Source organism: Ambystoma mexicanum, chromosome 5p (assembly GCF_040938575.1).
Source record: "Ambystoma mexicanum isolate Mex_15411 chromosome 5p, UKY_AmexF1_1, whole genome shotgun sequence".
NCBI lineage: Eukaryota > Metazoa > Chordata > Amphibia > Caudata > Ambystomatidae > Ambystoma > Ambystoma mexicanum.
The window spans coordinates 211,071,420-211,087,961 of NC_090930.1; positions in this window are offsets into that span (position 1 = coordinate 211,071,420).

Below are 16,542 nucleotides of genomic sequence, written 5' to 3' on the forward strand. Positions count from 1 at the left end.
CCAGTGCCGCCCGTCGGTCCCTGTTGGACGCCAACATGTCTTCCCTGTGTGATTGGCAAATGGAGTCTGTTGCCTGCTGTAGTTGCTCCATCTGCCTTTCAGGGGGGATAATGGAAGTGGCCACCCTCTCCATTGCCTGAGCCATCGTTTCAACTGATGCTGACTGTTGGGTTGCCATAGCGTACATGGAGTTCTCCCATACGCTATTGCCTGGTGGCGTACGGCCACCGCGTCGACGGGCACCACACCTGTTTGGAGCAAGGCGATGTGCACCTTGCTGTGCTGGCACCGCCTGAGGCTGCAGGACTGCATTCCCCCCTCTGATCTGCTGGCCCAGGAACAGGATCAGATGCTGCGGAGTGTGACCCTGCATCTGTAACCGCCAAAGGCGCCTCTACCAACACTGACAGCCCCATAGAGGGATCTACCCCTGGTGGAGGTGGGTTGGCCAGAACAGAATCCCTGCCAGAAACACTTACCTGTGACGGAACATAGGTATCATCATCCGACTCAGCACCTGAATAGAGGTCTGGGCAGGTGCACCCAGAGACACCCCTGGAAAGTATGGTCTGCAAGAGGATTGGGTTCTCACCCACCACCACACCACGTCCCCGCTGGTGCCCGGTCGTGCCTGGGATTCCTCCTGGGTCTGCACCATCTCCTCAACCTCAACAGCATCAAGTGTGTCATCCCCTGCAAAAACATGAAAGAGAAAAAATGGAAACATGCATTAGCACTATAGCACACAAATAGGCCTGTCAAGCTACAGAACCAGTACATGATTCACACATGTCCCACATGACTATAACCCTCCCATGCCTGCACTGTTACTGAGTAGTAAGGGGAGGCAAAAGGCAGACACTGATGACACCAATATGGGAGAGCAACACATTTCCTGCATGCTGGGTAGCACTGCCATCACACATTGGCCTGTGAGTGTCATGTCCATTACACATACATGACACATGGCAGCACACAGATGGCATATAGCATAGCCATGGTACATTTGACAAGTACAGCCATATGTCAGTGATTGAGTACTGTCACCCATCCATGTGAGATGGACATGATGACATGAAAAATGCCGCATACTGGGACTGAGTACACATGTGCCACTCACTGCAACACATGCAAGGTACAAGAATACAGTAATAGTTGGCTGATCTATTTTTTGTCACATTGACATCGCAGGAAACATCTGTCATTTTCCAAATGCAAACAGGCACTCATCTAAACATTTGTGCTGGCCAATACTCCATCAGCCTGAATGGTCTCATTGTGTACATAACCAGGTAGAGCATTGCCCCAGTGTGGCCAGTAAACAATGACCGAAGCATATCACATATGTCACAATATGGTTCATAAATGTCTAGCAAAAAAGGGCAGAGTGGAAAATAGTGTCCTGAAGGCACACTTACAAATTCTGACCAATGTAGTTGCAACATGGCAGTACAAGGTCAACTGCACAATTGTGGACCTAATAGGATACTGTGGGCAGAAGGGATGCAGTCATAGCCAAATACAAGGCATGTGATCCCATGTGAGGAAGGAAATGGGTGACCCATAATACTCTGGAGTACACACCCTCACCTGGCACTCAATCAGAACCTGTCACCAAAAATACATACACACGCATGGGCACTCACCGGACAATGCTTCGTAATCAGGTAGTTCTCCCACACCTCAGATCTTTTCCTCTGTGACGAAAGGTCCCAGCAACAGACTCATGTTCAGTGAGTTCGTTGTCCTCTTGTGGAGACCCACCGCAGTCACCAGAGTAGCGGCATGATTTGAGGCCAGCTTGTCCTTTGCTCTGCGTTTCAGGTCGTTCCACCGCTTGTAGCAATCATCAGCTGAGCGCCTCACAAATCCAAGGGCACTTATGTGGTCGGCGATGGTCTGCCAGTGTGCCTTACGTTGCCCAGGTGTGGTCTTGGACCCTGCAGTCACCACCATTTCATGGCTATGTTGTGACACATAGCTCACAAGTGCATTAAGCTCTGCGTCATTAAAGCACGGCTTCCTTGATGTGCCGGAGTGTGTAGCCATGCCTGGGGTCTCAGCCTGTCGTGCCAGAGCACCATTCTTCCTCTTTTTAGAAGGTGGAGCGGAGCCAGAGTGGCTAACGCCGCTCTGGTCAGTAGGGGCAGAATCACCGGTGGACTCGGTTGTTGGAGTGTGCAAATGCACATTGACCATAGGACTTGGTGCAGGCATTGTCTGAAGTGTGATGTTGGCAGGGGGAACATCAGTATGATGGACCTGGACCGACACTGTCCTGGCTGGGAGAGTCAGAGCTGGGGCAGATGGAGCTGCAGCTGCCCCTGCAGCCTCACCACCCTGTATACACTTGGGGCAGCAGATGACATAGCTGCCCAGATCCACCTGCCTTGGTGACAACTTGCACCACCACATGTGGCCTAGACTTGCTGACCTGGAAGTCAGCCAGGGAGTCATCCTGTGCCAGGTCAGGTACCACAATGGGCTGGTCCAACAGGGGCTGAGCTGGGAGGGTCTCAGCCACGTTTCCCTCAACCATAGGGGGGGGGCATGGGTGTCCCTGATTGGTCCTCCACACATGGGGGTTTAGGGGCACCCTGCAAATCCTGACCACGTCCCCTACCGCGCCCACCACATCCACCTTTTGAAGGTCGGCCACCTTTGCCTCCCTTACCACTTGGTCGCCTCCCAACCATGGCACTGATGTTGTTGTGCGTATGGGAGGAGCAGTAAACTATTGTCCTGGGCAATTGGAGGTTAAAGGGGTAGGTTACTAGATGGAATTCGTACCCTATTGATCTAACAAGGCTGTCTGTGACCCCTGGGGGAAGATGACGGGTCACGCAATGCACAGGCAGCCCAAAAACAAAAATAAACGTGCACACAACCCCTCGTAGACCACGTGCGTGGAAAAATGAACCCGCACTATGCTGTGGCACCCAGAAACACAAAAATAAGCATACGCGTAATACACGCAGCCTACAATGACCTCTGAAGGGGAGTGCGACACACGGGGCAAGCACAGTTGCTAGGTACGTGGCAACACCCCCGCCAAAAGAAGAATTGTACGCTGTCTGAGGAGACAGGACAAAATGAGAAGTGAACACTGTTTGAGGAAACAGGGTCAAAAAAAGTAGAAAAATGAAGAAAACCGTCAGAGGTAAAAGAGAGTACGAACTTGAAACGCTGTGAAGTAATCGTAAAAGAAAATGGCGTTCTACACGTACCTTTTAAACAGGCCCACACGTACACATCACTTACACGTGTACGCGTCCTTTCCTCCAATTACAAGCGCTGACACTCAGACGTGCAGCTTTTCCACGTGTGCTCTGTCATCACGTGCTATGAGGGAAACACCCGCCACAGACACACTTACGCGCTAAGGGCCTTTGGTCCATTGAAATCGCCTACGTGCTCTGATGCGCTTACGCGCTAAGGGCCTTTCCTCGAATTACACGCTGACGTGCAAGCTTTTCACGTGCCAAATCACTCCGTATCAAGCTGGCCACGCGTTCCACACGGAAGACCACGCTCCTGCCCAGAAGGCCGAAATACTGCCCCCAGAACCCCGAGCATGCCCCCACCTGCCATCTGTTGCTGCCTGATTGCCTGCTGCCCACGTGCCCTGCCATTTGCTGCCTGCACGTCAGCCCGGGGTGCTGTTCCTGTGACCACCCCTGCTGGAACCAAAGACTCCTGACTGCTATTCCATCGCTCCACAGCCCAGCCCCAGGACCCATTTGCCCACCCACTCCTGCCTCTGGGGTTGCCATGTTGGGCACTACACCATCTGGCACCACTGGCAACCCTCAGCCAGAGAGGCAGAGGGGCACCAGCTTCACTGCCACCGAAGTTGGTGTCCTGGTGGAGCAAGTCCTGGGGCAATATGATGCCCTCTTTGGAAGTTTGTGCGCCGACAAGGAAGGACGGACTCGGATCTGGATGGACATCGTGGCTGCCATCAACGCGGAGGGGGTGGCAGTCCGTGACTTCCAACATGTCAAGAAGCGCTGGGAGGACTTCAGGTCCAGGACCCTCAACAAGGCCCGGCGCCTCTTGAAGGCAGCGGATGCTAAGGGGCGCCGGGGCCACCTGTCGGAACATCAGATGATGGTCCTGGAACGCATACGCCCAGCGCTCCACATCCAGGTCCTTGAGAGGCAGACCCGTCTGGAGTCGAGCGGTAAGTGTACATGCATACAGATTGGAAGCTGTGCGTGTGGTGGTGTGCCAGTAGTGTGCAGGTTGTACATGTGGTTTTGTAGGGCCATGTATGGATGTGTATGTACAGGGCTGTGAGGATGACACATGCAAGTCCTTTCATGTGTGAGACACATGGATGGTGTATGTGTGGGTAAGCATGCAGCGCAAATGCAGATGCATGAGCACACATGTTTGGATTTCTGTGTATGTAAGTTGGCATGGTTGTGGTGTCACACATGGATGTTGGTTCCAGCTGCATGTATCAGCACTGTGTACATGTGCATGTGTGTGTATTTGACATGGGTGCAACAGTGATGCAACATGGATGCATGTGAGACTGATATGTAGAAGACTGATTGCCAGATGTGACATGGATGCCAATCTCATCACTGCAACATTTGGCGGAGGTGTACACATGCATGTATGTGTGGTGGCGTGTGTGCATGTCTAGCACACTCCCTGTGTTTCATCTGATGTCTGACTCACGTTTGTCTGCTCATGCTGTTATATGTGTATGGATGGTGCTGGCTGTTGCAATATGGCTGTGGAATTGCTCATGTGTGTGAGTTGCAATGACATGTGTGTTGGGGATTGTGATGTCAGGCCTGAAGTTTGACAATGCCACTCATGTACAACTGTCATGTGTGTATGAGTCCATTGTACAGTGCCCTGATGCCTGTCTCCTATCTCTCCCTGTCTGCAGCGTCAACTGATGAAGAGGGCGAAGAAGGTGCTGTGGAGCACAGCGGCAGGGATCGCACCGCCAGCCGGAGACGCAAGGCCTGGCTCCCCTCCCAGGTTGTCATCTCGTCGGGGAGTGAGGAGTCCGGTGCCGCGTCCCAGGTCGCAGCTGCCGAGGGGAGGTCCAAGAGGCGGAGGTTGGAGTTGGACTCCTCGGCAGCCGAAGGGGCAGCTGAGACCCCACAGGGCCCGACGGAGGAAGATGGCACGGAGTCATCCAGGTTGGTGGGGGGTTTGGTGGAGGAGGAGGCCGTGCAAGGGACAGAGATGGGGTCTATAGGTGGGGATTCCACTGGTGCTAGTGGTGCAGTGCAGGGGCAGGGACAGGAGGCAGCACAGGCCGCCGTGGAGGTGCCTGTGTGTAATCCTGTTCCCGATCCTGTGACTGCATCATCTTGCACCAGCAGGGATACCTACGTCCAGATCCGTTCTCAGGGAGGGGATTGGCTTACACCAACTGGCCTTCCTCTCCCTGCGGATGTGGCTATCCCGCACCGGGTTGAGCCTGCCCTGGGTGCGGTGGCGTTGCGTCAACGTGCCATGCGAGCTGACCTGCAGTCTTTTCATGAGGAGACTGCACGTCTTCTCGCATGGCTCGTTGAACGCGTTGACCCACTGGGACAGCTCACCATGGCCGGATTCCTCAGTTTTCTGGACCTTGTTCTGACCCCCTCCTCAACTGAACCCCCTATGCGCCAGTTGTCCTCCGTGCCATCTTCCCACCCATGTGTCACTTGGGTGCCCTGTGGAGCTGCCTCTTACCCTGCGGCCAGGCTGGTGGAGGACACATCCCTGCCACAGTCGGGAGTCAGATGTCCAGCAGGGGTGGCCATCTCAACGACTGCACCCCAGCTGGAGGAGGATGTGCAGGCAGCAGGAGCCAGGGCACAGGCAGCGGCACAGCAGCAGCAGCAACAAGGTGGGAGCCATGATGGCTCGGGGCCTTCCTCATCGAAGGGGCAGGAATCGCCCGGAGGGCAGGAGGACCCTGGACGGGAAGTGTCTTCCGTGTGGCAGCGGTTGGGCCATGCGTTAGATGCGGAGCGGCAGCGGGCGGAAGAGGCACGGCTCATGATGGTCAGGGAGGAGAACTCCATGCGTAGGGCCCTGAGGTGGGCCGAGTGCCTCTAGGCCATTCGCAGGGACCTGGAGTTCCAGATGTCATCGTCCCTGCGAACCCTCGGGGCCATGGAAGAGGACCGCCTCCGGGACATCGAGCAGGAGTTCGATGATGGCCTGGCCCGGGACATCAACATGTGAGCCGTTGGACTTGCCGCTGCCCTTGTAAATAGTTAGATAGTGTAAGGTTTCCTTTGGTTTTTTCATTATTTTGGTTGCGCTTGGACAATGCACCACATTTCTGAATATAGTTTTTCATTAGGTAGTATTTTTGATAGATTTCATTTCTTCAGTTGGGATCATGGACCCTGGATTGTTTATCTGTATATAGTTCACTATTGGATTCATCTTTTTTTTGAGCAATGGTTTTCACTTTTGTTTTTCCCTTGGATTTGATTTTTTGAACTGTGACTTTGGACACCTTTCCTTTGGATTATGATTTCTTGTTTTTCATTATTTTACGGACATGCAGCTTTTATTTTTTAATTCCCATTGTTGTTTGTTTTAAATTCCATTCATGTTGCTTTTAATAAATGTTTTTCTTCATACTTCGATGTGTGGTATTATCTCATTGGTTTCATGCGTGTCATGATATGGGTTTTGACATTCACTTGCACCCATTGTGTGTGTGTGATGGACATGTATTAATTTACATACTTGCCATTGGGGTTGTATCATGAAATTGGCATTTCTATGTGGGTGGATGCAATACTTGGGTGGGTCTTTGGCATGTGGAGGCTGGCCATAAGGGCCAGGGATCTAGATTGTGATGACGTGTTGGCTGGGGGACATGTGTTGGGGCCTGCTGACAGGTGCCCTGCACTGCTTGGGGGGTGGGGGTGCAAGGGGACATGAGTGGGACATGAGTGGGGGCCTGCTGCCAGGTGCCCTGCACTGCTGGGGGGCGGGGGTGCAAGGGGACATGAGTGGGACATGAGTGGGGGCCTGCTGGCAGGTGCCGCGCACTGCTGTGGGGTGGGGGTGCAAGGGAACATGAGTGGGACATGAGTGGGGGCCTGCTGGCAGGTGCCCCTGACTGCTGGGGGGTGGGGGTGCAGGGGGACATGAGTGGGACATGAGTGGGGGCCTTCTGGCAGGTGCCACACACTGCTGGGGGGTGGGGTGCAAGGGGAAATGAGTGGGACATGAGTGGGGGCCTGCTGGCAGGTGCCCTGCACTGCTGGGGTTCGGGGCGCAAGGGGACATGAGTGGGGGCTTGCTGGCAGGTGACCCTGACTGCTGGGGGGTGGGGGTGCAGGGGGACATGAGTGGGACATGAGTGGGGGCCTGCTGGCAGGTGCCCTGCACTGCTGGGGGGTGGGGGTGCAAGGACACATGAGTGGGGGCCTGCTGGCAGGTGCCCCTGACTGCTGGGGGGTGGGGATGTAGGGGGACATGAGTGGGACATGAGTGGGGGCCTGCTGGCAGGTGCCCTGCACTGCTGGGGGGTGTGGGTGCAGGGGGACATGAGTGGGACATGAGTGGGGGCCTGCTGGCAGGTGCCCCTGACTGCTGGGGTTGCAGGGGGACATGAGTGGGGGCCTGCTGGCAGGTGCCCCTGATTGCTGGGGGGTGGGGGTGCAGGGGGACATGAGTGGGGGCCTGCTGGCAGGTGCCCTGCACTGCTGGGGGGTGGGGGTGCAAGGACACATGAGTGGGGGCCTGCTGGCAGGTGCCCCTGACTGCTGGGGGGTGGGGGTGCAGGGAGACATGTGTGGAGGCCTGCTGGCAGGTGCCCTGCACTGCTGGGGGGTGGGGGTGCAAGGACACATGAGTGGGGGCCTGCTGGCAGGTGCCCCTGACTGCTGGGGGGTGGGGATGTAGGGGGACATGAGTGGGACATGAGTGGGGGCCTGCTGGCAGGTGCCCTGCACTGCTGGGGGGTGTGGGTGCAGGGGGACATGAGTGGGGGCCTGCTGGCAGGTGCCCCTGACTGCTGGGGTTGCAGGGGGACATGAGTGGGGGCCTGCTGGCAGGTGCCCCTGACTGCTGGGGGGTGGGGGTGCAGGGGGACATGAGTGGGGGCCTGCTGGCAGGTGCCCTGCACTGCTGGGGGGTGGGGGTGCAAGGGGACATGAGTGGGACATGAGTGGGGGCCTGCTGGCAGGTGCCCTGACTGCTGGGGGGTGGGGGTGCAGGGAGGCATGAGTGGGGGCCTGCTGGCAGGTGCCCTGCACTGCTGGGGGGCGGGGGTGCAAGGGGACATGAGTGGGACATGAGTGGGGTCCTGCTGGCAAGTGCCCCTGACTGCTGGGGGGTGGGGTTGCAGGGGGACATGAGTGGGACATGCGTGGGGGCCTGCTGCCAGGTGCCCTGCACTGCTGGGGGGCGGGGGTGCAAGGGGACATGAGTGGGGGCCTGCTGGCAGATGCCCCTGACTGCTGGGGGTGGGGGTGTAGGGGGACATGGTTGGGACATGTGTGGAGGCCTGCTGGCAGGTGCCCTGCACTGCTGGGGGGTGTGGGTGCAGGGGGACATGAGTGGGACATGAGTGGGGGCCTGCTGGCAGGTGCCCCTGACTGCTGGGGGTGCAGGGGGACATGAGTGGGGGCCTGCTGGTAGGTGCCCCTGACTGCTGGGGGGCGGGGGTGCAAGGGGACATGAGTGGGACATGAGTGGGGGCCTGCTGCCAGGTGCCTTGCACTGCTGGGGCGCGGGGGTGCAAGGGGACATGAGTGGGACATGAGTGGGGGCCTGCTGGCAGGTGCCCCTAACTGCTGGGGGGTGGGGGTGCAGGGGGACATGAGTGGGACATGAGTGGGGGCCTGCTGGCAGGTGCCCTGCACTGCTGGGGGGTGGGGGTGCAAGGGGACATGAGTGGGACATGAGTGGGGGCCTGTTGACAGGTGCTGCTCACTGCTGTGGGGTGGGGGTGCAAGGGGACATGAGTGGGACATGAGTGGGGGCCTGCTGGCAGGTGCTCCTGACTGTTGGGGGGTGGGGGTGCAGGGGGACATGAGTGGGACATGAGTGGGGGCCTTCTGGCAGGTGCCCCACACTGCTGGGGGGTGGGGTGCAGGGGGAAATGAGTGGGACATGAGTGGGGCCTGCTGGCAGGTGCCCCTGACTGCTGGGGGTTGGGGGTGCAGGGGGACATGAGTGAGACATGAGTGGGGGGCCTGCTGGCCGGTGCCCTGCACTGCTGGGGGGTGGGGGTTCTGGGGGACATGAGTGGGACATGAGTGGGGGCCTGCTGGCAGGTGCCCTGCACTGCTGGGCGGTGGGTGTGCAAGGGGACATGAGTGGGGGCCTGCTGGCAGGTGCCCTGCACTGCTGGGGGTGTGGGTGCAGGGGGACATGAGTGGGACATCAGTGGGGGCCTGCTGGCAGGTGTCCCTGACTGCTGGGGGCTGGGGGTGGAGGGGGACATGAGTGGGACATGAGTGGGGGCCTGCTGGCAGGTGCCCTGCACTGCTGGGGGGTGGAGGTGCAAGGGGACATGAGTGGGACATGAGTGGGGGCCTGCTGGCAGGTGCCCTGCACTGCTGGGGGGTGGGGGTGCAAGGGGACATGAGTGGGACATGAGTGGGGGCCTGCTGGCAGGTGCCCCTGACTGCTGGGGGGTGGGGGTGCAGAGGGACGCGAGTGGGACATGAGTGGGGGCCTTCTGGCAGGTGCCCCACACTGCTGGGGGGTGGGGTGCAAGGGGAAATGAGTGGGACATGAGTGGGGGCCTGCTGGCAGGTGCCCTGCACTGCTGGGGGGTGGGGGTGCAAGGGGACATGAGTGGGGGCCTGCTGGCAGGTGCCCCTGACTGCTGGGGGGTGGGGTGCAGGGGGACATGAGTGGGACATGAGTGGGGGCCTGCTGGCAGGTGCCCTGCACTGTTGGGGGGTGGGGGTGCTGGGGGACATGAGTGGGACATGAGTGGGGGCCTGCTGGCAGGTGCCCTGCACTGCTGGGGGGTGGGGGTGCAAGGGGACATGAGTGGGGGCCTGCTGGTAGGTGCCCCTGACTGCTGGGGGTAGGGGTGTAGGGGGACATGAGTGGGACATGCGTGGGGGCCTGCTGGCAGGTGCCCTGCACTGCTGGGGGGTGGGGGTGCAGGGGGACATGAGTGGGACATGAGTGGGGGCCTGCTGGCAGGTGCCCCTGACTGCTGGGGGCAGGGGGTGCAGGGGGACATGAGTGGGGGCCTGCTGGCAGGTGCCCCTGACTGCTGGGGGTGCAGGGGGACATGAGTGGGGGCCTGCTGGCAGGTGCCCCACACTGCTGGGGGGGATGCAGGGGGACATGAGTGGGGGCCTGCTGGCAGGTGCCCTGCACTGCTGGGGGGTGGGGGTGCAGGGGGACATGAGTTGGTGATCAGTGGTGCAAGCGGACAGGTGGCTTGTCTGGGGTGCATGGCCATGGTGGATGGGCTGCCTGTGGGACATGACCCTGTGGTGTGGTCTGGCTGCAGGGGCCGTGAAGGGTGTAGAGGGAACACCTGGTAGGACCCACACTGCCAATTCACGTGTAGTGCACCCCTGAAATTCACGTACCCCGCTCTGACAGCTAAATCGCGGGTGAAACTTCCCGCGAACACCAGTAATACACGTACCCCACTCGCACATGGCCTATCGCGTGTGAACCTTCACGCGAAACCCACGAATATTGGCGCTGTGCGAGCGAGCGGGGTACGTGTATTCCTGGGGTTCTCGTGAAATTTCACCTGTGATTTCAGCAGGGTACGTGTATTCCTGGGGTTCGCGTGATGTTTCACCCGCGATTTCAGCAGGGTACGTGTATTCCTGGGGTTCGAGTGAAGTTTCACCCGCGTTTTCAGCAGGGTACGTGTATTACGGGGTTCACGTGAAGTTTCACACGCGAAAGGGCCCTGGTCGAGGGAGTACGTGAATTTCAGGGGTGCGCGGCAAGTTTTACACACAAAAGGGCAACGCCCGTGCACAATACGTCACAGATGCGCTTATGCGCTAAGGGCCTTTGGTCCAATGATATCGCGTACGTGTGCTGACACGCTTACGCGCTAAGGGCCTTTGGACCAATGATATCGCGTACGTGTGCTGACAAGCTTACGCGCTAAGGGCCTTTCCTCGATTTACACGCTGACGTGCAAGATTTTCATGTGCCAAAACACTCCGTATCAAGCTGGCCGCACGTACACACACGGAAGACCACGCTCCTGCCCAGAAGGCCATTTTCCTGCCCCCCAGAGCCCAGAGCACGCTCCCACCAGCCATCTGCTGCTGCCTGTCTGCCTGCTGCCCACGTGTCCTGCTATTTGGTGCCTGCACATCAGCCATTTGCAGGGGTCCAGTTGCTGTGTCCACCCCTGCTGGAACAGAAGACTCCCGACTGGGATTCCATCACTCCACAGCTCAGCCCCAGGACCCAGTTGCCCACCCACTCCTGCCTCTGGGGTTGCCATGTCGGGCACTACACCATCTGGCACCACTGGCAAGCCCCAGCCATAGAGGCAGAGGGCCACCAGCTTCACTGCCACCGAAGTTGGTGTCCTGGTGGAGCATGTCCTGGGGCATTATGATGCCCTCTTCAGAACATCACGCGCCAACAAGGAAGGATGGGAGAGGATCTGGGACGATATAGTGGTTGCCATCAACGCGGAGGGGGTGGCAACCCGCGACATCAAGCAAGTCAGGAAGCGCTGGGAGGGCTTCAGGTCCAGGACCCTCCACCAGGACCGGCGCCTCGCGGAGGGGGGCCGGGCACGCCTGAGTGCCATCCAGATGAGGGTCCTGGAACGTGTAGGCCCAGCGCTCCACGCCCAGATCCTTCGGAGGCAGACCCGTCTGGAGTTGATTGGTAGGTGGCCAAGCATTGCTGTGTGAGACAGGGCATGTTGCAGTATGCTGGTAGTCTGATGCTTGCCTGTATGTGTGACATAGGCCATGTATGGATGTGTGTGTGCAGGGACATCCTGGTTATGCAGGTGAGACCAGTTATGTGTGAGCCACATGGTTGGTGCATGTGTTTTAAAACAACATGGGGAGCTCTATGTGGAATGCACACATGAATGCAAGGCTGTCTCTGTTCCTGGACATGGAGGGGGGGTGAGGAATGGGTGCTGATGTCATGTACATGTATGGTGCACATGTGTGTGTGTGTGTGCCTGAGAAGTGTGTGTGTGACTTTGAAACGCCATGGATGCATGTGACTTTGAAGGCAACATCTTGGTTTACAGGGGCCCTTCTACATGGATGTTGATGTTGATTGCAGGCACCCGGACTGTTTCTGCATGCGTGTTGTGTGCATTCACCCATGTGTTGTGGAATGACAGGATGGAAGTGACATTTGACAGTGCCACTCATGTGTTATTGCTTCCTGTCTAGGGTATTTTGTACTGTACCCTGATGCTTGTGTTCTATGTCTCCCTCTACGCAGCGTCAAGTGAAGAAGAGGGCGGAGACGGCGCTGTGGAGCCAAGCGGCGGGGATGCCTCCACTGGGCAGCGACGCAAGGCCCAGGCACCCTCCCAGGAATTACCATCATCCGGGAGCGAGGGGGCTGGTGCTGCGTCTGCCTCAACGGCTGTGGCGGAAGGGCCGGGTGAGCCCCCACAGGGGCTTCCAATGGCGGAAGACGGTGTGGAGACATCCAGGTTGGTGGTCTCCACAGAGGAGGAGGAGCCCGCTACTGAGCTGCACATGGGGCCTGGTGGGGGTAGTACCACTGGTGCAAGTGGTGCAGTCCAGGGCCAGGGTCAGGAGGCAGCACAGGTCACCGCGGAGGGGCCTGTGCATGTCGCTGTGACTGCACCATCATGCACCAGCAGGGAGGCCCCGTCCCAGGCCCGTCCGCAGGTAGGGGAGAGTGCCATATCACCTGCCTCTCCACTACCTGCGGGCGAGGGGTTCCGCGCCCGTATGGGATACATCCTGGTGGGTGTCGCGTTGCGCACGCGTGTCATTCATGTTGAGCAGCGTCGTGACGTGGCACTGCTGGGAGGGGCCCTGGTCGGAGGGTTCCTACATCTGACGCGCACTCTGGCGGACCTCTCCTCCTCTGTGGAGGCTATGCGCCGGTCGTTCTCCACATCGTCTTCGGCCCAGATTCCACCAGGGCCCCCTGTGGGCCTGGCCTGACCAACACAGCCAGCTTGGTGGAGATCCCATCCCTGCCTCAGTCGGGAGTTGGCGGTCCAGCAGGGGTGGACACCACAACTGGAGACCAGCAGATGGAGGATGTGCAGGCACCATCGGACAGGGCACATGGACAGCAGCAGGAGCAGGCTGTAGCTGGGAGCAATGATGGCTCGGGGCCATCAACATCGGAGGGGCAGGCATCGGCCAGAGGGCAGGAGGACCCTGGACGGGAAGTGTCTTCCGTGTGGCAGCGGTTGGGCCATGCGATAGATGCGGAGCGGCAGCGGGCGGAAGAGGCACGGCTCATGATGGTCAGGGCGGAGAACTCCATGTGTATGGCCCTGAGGCGGGCCGAGTGCCTCGAGGCCATTCGCAGGGACCTGGAGTTCCAGATGTCATCGTCCCTGCGAACCCTCGGGGCCATGGAAGAGGACAGCCTCCAGGACATCGAGCAGGAGTTCGATGATGCCCTGGCCCGGAACATCAACATGTGAGCTGTTGGACTTGCCCGCTGCCCTTGTAAATAGTTATTTGGTTAGTATTAGGTTTCCTTTGGTTTTTTCTTTATTTTGGACCGCTTGGACAATGGACCACATTTTTGTATATAGTTTTGTTTATTAGGTAGTAGTTTTTGATAGGTTTCATTTCTTCAGTTGGGATCATGGACCCTGGATTGTTCATCTGTATATAGTTAACTGTTGGATTCTACTTTTTTTTGGGATTTCCCCATGGAGCAATGGTTTTCACTTTTGTTTTTCCCTTGGATTTCATTTTTTGAACTGTGACTTTGGACACCTTTCCTTTGGATTATGATTTGTTGTTTTTCATTATTTCACGGACATGCAACTTTTCTTTTTTCATTTCCATTGTCGTTTGTTTGATTTTAATTCCATTCATGTTGCTTTTAATACATTTTTTTCTTCATACTTTGATGTGTGGTATTATCTCATTGGTTTCATGCGTGTCATGATATGGGTTTTGAGATTCACTTGCACCCATTGTGTGTGTGTGACGGACATGTGTTCATTTACATACTTGCCATTGGGGTTGTATCATGTAAATGGCATTTATATGTGGGTGGATGCAATACTTGGGTGGGTTTTTGGCATGTGGAGGCTGGCCATAAGGGCCAGGGATCTAGATTGTGATGACGTGTTGGCTGGGGGACATGTGTCGGGGCCTGTTGGCAGGTGCCCCTCAGTGCTGGGGGGTGGGGGTGCAGGGGAAATGAGTGGGACATGAGTGGGGGCCTGCTGGCAGGTGCCCCGCACTGCTGGGGGGTGGGTGTGCAAGGGGACATGAGTGGGGGCCTGCTGGCAGGTGCCCCTCAGTGCTGGGGGGTGGGGGTGCAAGGGGACATGAGTGGGGGCCTGCTGGCAGGTGCCCCTCAGTGCTGGGGGGTGGGGGTGCAAGGGGACATGAGTGGGGGCCTGCTGGCAGGTGCCCCTCAGTGCTTGGGGTGCAAGGGGACATGAGTGGGGGCCTACTGGCAGGTGCCCTGCACTGCTGGGAGGTGGGGGTGCAGGGGGACATGTGTGGGACATGAGTGGGGGCCTGCTGGCAGTTGCCCTGCACTGCTGGGGGGTGTGGGTGCTGGGGGACATTAGTGGGGGCCTGTTGGCAGGTGCCCCGCACTGCTGGGGGGTGGGTGTGCATGGGGACATGAGTGGGGGCCTGCTGGCAGGTGCCCTGCACTGCTGGGGGGTGGGTGTGCAAGGGGACAGTAGTGGGGGCCTGCTGGCAGGTGCCCCTCAGTGCTGGGGGGTGGGGGTGCAAGGGGACATGAGTGGGGGCCTGCTGGCAGGTGCCCCTCAGTGCTGGGGGTGCAAGGAGACATGAGTGGGGGCCTGTTGGCAGGTGCCCCGCACTGCTGGGGGGTGGGTGTGCAAGGGGACATGAGTGGGGGCCTGCTGGCAGGTGCTCCGCACTGCTGGGGGGTGGGTGTGCAAGGGGACATGAGTGGGGGCCTGCTGGCAGGCGCCCTGCACTGCTGGAGGGTGGGGGTGCTGGGGGACATGAGTGTGTGCCTCCTGGCAGGTGCCCTGCACTGCCGTGGGGTGGGGGTGCAAGGGGGTAATGCGTTGGTGATCACTAGTGCAAAGTGACAAGTGGCTTGGCTGGGGGGGCATGCCCATGGTGGATGGGCTGCCTGCGGGACATGACCAGGGGTGCAGGGTAGTCTCCTGTGGTGTGGTCTGCCTGCAGGGGCCGTGGAGGGTGTAGAGGGAACACCTGGGAGGACCCACACTGCCAATTCACGTGTAGGACTCCCCTGCACCCCCAAAATACACGTACCCCACTCGCACAGGGCTTATCGTGTGTGAAACTTACCCGCACCCCAGTAATATACGCACCCTGCTGAAATCGCATGTGGAACTTCCCGCACACCCCTGTTATACAGGTACCCTGCTAAAATCGCGTGTAAAAGTTCTCTGCACTCCAGAAATACACATACCCTGCTGGAATCGCGTGTGGAACTTCCCGCGCACCCCTGTAATACACGTACCCTACTGTGATCGCGTGTTGAACTTCACCGCACCCCAGAAATACACGTACCCTGCTGAAATTGCGTGTGTAACTTCCCGCGCACCCCTGTAATACACGTACCCTGTTGAAATCGCGTGTGAAACTTCCCTGCACCCCAGAAATGCACATACCCTGCTGAAATCGCGTGTGTAACTTCCTGCGCACCCCAGTAATACAGGTACCCCGCTGTAATCGCGTGTTAAACTTCCCCACACCCCAGAAATACACGTAGCCTGCTGGAATCGCGTGTTGAACTTCCCCGCACCCCAGAAATACACATACCCTGCTGAAATTGCATGTGTAACTTCCCGCGCACCCCAGTAATACACTTTCCCCACTCAGCGTTTGCTGTTTGGCAGCCCTGTATACTGGTCCAGGGTTAGCGCAGCCCTTTGTGATGAATTGGGAAATTTGATGGCTTTTCCTTGCGCGAGGGCGTTCTTGGGGGCGTAACTGGCGCTGCTGCAGGGTCGCTGCGCCACGGCTGGTTTTGGAGGCTGAAATCCATGAATACGCTGTGCGCGGATATCGATTTTAGCGCACGCAGCTGGCGCAGACACACTGTGCGCCAGCCGCATGCGCCACTTGTGTGCAAAATTCTATGAATTACCCTGATAATGTCCTTAGGACGCTGCTTTCTGTTTCTTTACGCACAACTTGCACAGATGGTGCTATCAAACATCAATTCCATCCTAGTTCACATTAGTACAGGTATGTGTAGTGTCATTACAACATTCACATTCCATTCCTTACAGATAGGTCAAACAGGTGCGTTGTTCGTGAACATTTGAAGTCTTTTTAAAAAAAATGTTAGTACTCAAACTCTTTAACTACAACTACTATACATAAACATTCCAAACATGCACACGCACTTCATTCCAAAGAAATAGCGGGGGAAGCAGATACC